Source organism: Anas platyrhynchos, chromosome 3 (genome assembly GCF_047663525.1).
Source record: "Anas platyrhynchos isolate ZD024472 breed Pekin duck chromosome 3, IASCAAS_PekinDuck_T2T, whole genome shotgun sequence".
NCBI lineage: Eukaryota > Metazoa > Chordata > Aves > Anseriformes > Anatidae > Anas > Anas platyrhynchos.
Window position 1 is genome coordinate 65,412,091 of NC_092589.1, and position 2,910 is coordinate 65,415,000.

Here is a 2,910-nt window from a genome sequence, read left to right on the forward strand (position 1 = left end):
AACTCAGTTTCCCTTTCTGTGTTAATGATATTCTGGGTAAATGCCTGCAGATCATTTACTTTGGAAAAATCTCTCTGAAAAAATATGAGGTTTTTCTCAGATTCTCTCTGGATAGAAGAAGTATTTGCTAATACAAAGACACCCCCACCACATATACACACACACACACACTTTGAACAGCCATGAACCTGAAGAAAACACCAGCCTGCGCTTCTTTCGGGTAGTGGTGGCAGAGCTTAGAAATTTAAGTCATACCTGTGCTGATTTCAATGGCCCACAGCACAGCAGGGAAAAGAAAAAGAGCCCCACTTCATCAAGTAATAGCAGTATTTTTATTTTCCAACTAGCTCAGGCGGGAATTTGGGCTGGGTGGGAAGTTTGCTCTCTTTTCAGGACATTACAAGATCTCAGCCTGAATCTGCTTGGACATGGTGCTCCTGGGATGTACTATATAAAATATAGCACAGATGTTCACACTGCCACCCTGCGGAATGCTTCGTTGCAAGTACACTGGAAAAAATGCAGGGGACGGGTCTCAGAAAGAATTATTTTAGCCCTAAAAGTCATCATATAAACTGAGGGTGCAGAAAGGGCTAGGCCAGGTAAGGTCTGTGGGAACCAAGTTGGGGGGTCCTGCTCGTGGCATCATGGCCTTCCTTGGCCCAGGATCCTTTCACTGCTCTCTTGCATGGCACTGCAAGACCCCTGGTGCCACAGCGTGACTTCTCAAAACCGGACCATGACAGAAGCCAGACCTGCTTGGCTGATGAGTGTTGGTAGCTCCAACAGTGTTTGACAAGAGCCACCAATTCATGCTTGAATCAAAGAAATCTTTGAACAAACAAATTAATCGTGTGGAAACAACCAGAAATCCACATTGACCAACCAAAAATACCAACGTCTGCATGTTTCCCCATAAAAAATGGCAATATATATATATATATATATATATATATATATACATACATATATATATGTACATATACATATATATATATATATATATATTTTTTTTTTAAGTATTCCTTTAACCTAATTCATGGTATTATTATTCTGTACCAACTCAGCACAAATGAGTGACTATGGTAATGCTCCTGTTCACATGCAGAGAGATAGGGTGTAGACTTAATCACCATGGTGTCACCTGGGCTGTCTCCAAACCACATAAGAAAGAACAGCATGATAAGGGTCAATACCATCAGCATTAAAGGACCCTACTGTTAAAGTCAGTGGGAAAGACCTTCTGAAACAGATACAGATTGGATCTCGTAGGTTCCTCCAAACTTGCTTCCAAATTTGTTCACTACCCTGGATTCATCCCAAGTGACATTTCTTGCACAGCAGTTTTTCTTTCATCAACTCACACGCATTCCTCTCTTTCAAATACAACATTTTAACCTTAAAAGACTGTTGCAGAAAGGCTGCAAACAGTTTTCCTGTTCTTGTGATGTGACAAATACAGGCCTGTGAAATTTCTAAGATTCATAACAAGTTAATTTAGTCTTTGAGTGTTTTTATGCTACTTTTAGGTAAATCTCCCTAAAATATCTTTAGATGCATCAGCTAAGTTGTTGAAGTTCTCCTGACTTCATCTCTGTTGGAATTTTTCTTCATTTTGATATTGATGGGACAGAAATTTGGAAGGAACACACATTTCCAAGAAACATACACCCTATCAATTTCCAATAAAATTTGGGATTTTAGCCCCCCCCCCCCTCCCCCCACTTAAAAACAAACAAACAAAGAACAACAACAACCTGGATTTCATAATCAACATCTATTTCTAATAATAAGAGTTCCTTTACCTAATTCCATTATATTTAGCATCACCTGATGCTGTCCTGAGTTGTCCTTTTTCTAAATAGATTAGCAACATTATCACCATCCACAATCTTCAGAAATATGTACTCTGAATGATTTTCCACTGTTTTGCACATTATGTTTCTTCATATAACTTATTCCATGAATGTCCCACCCATATTTAAATAAAATATATACACAACTCCTGAACAAGCAGTTCAGTGTTTAATAGTAAACACACTAAGGAAACAAGCCTAGAAACATGCAAAGTATCATTTCTTATCCCTACTATAGCTGGATAATTTCATTATGGCACCAGAAGTCCTTGCTTTTCACTACCCAAAGAGAAATCTGATGGTCCCATAAAGTCAGAAATACTGTTGCTTTTTCTCCTGCACAGGATATGCTACAGCTCCTTCTGAAATCTTCAGACTTGCTGACAGAACAAAAAGCAAGGAGCCAGATAAACCCCTTTCTTCCTCCCCAAGAAGGCTGTTGCACATATCTAAAAGCCCCGTGCTTGCCAAATTTTTCCTCTTAGTTCAACATCTCTAACAAATGCACATATCATATTGTTTTTTTAAAATTCATGCAGAAAAAAAAAGTTTTAAACAAATACCACATTTTCAAAGACCATTTCAGTTATAGAAAAAGTCTTATTCATTTAAGTTAAAAGATGGTGGCTTGCAATAAGTAGGGCTGTATGGTGAAGATATTAAAGCACTGTATTACAGGTCAGTGTCTGAGGGAGTTGTTATTAATATAACCAGAAAAAGAAATTGTGCTTTCAGCTGAGGTTTGGAACAAGTAGCAAGGCAGTGAAGCAGAGATACAAGACGGCTGTTTTGGATGGCAGGAGCTTAAGAGAAGGTGATTCTCAAACCAGTGGTGTTTGGAAGGAACTGAGGTCTCAAGATGTAGCCAGCCTAAAAGAGGGAGAGCAATGGCAGGGAGATAAAGATAGGAAGGGCTTTCAGAGAAAGAATGGCAGAAACTTGCAGGGTACTTTCAAAAGAGTACAGAAACGTGTAATAACACTGTAAATGTATTAAAGGTCTTAAAAGAAGAAAGCATGTCCATGTTCCTGTTATCTCTCTATCGGTAACTTGA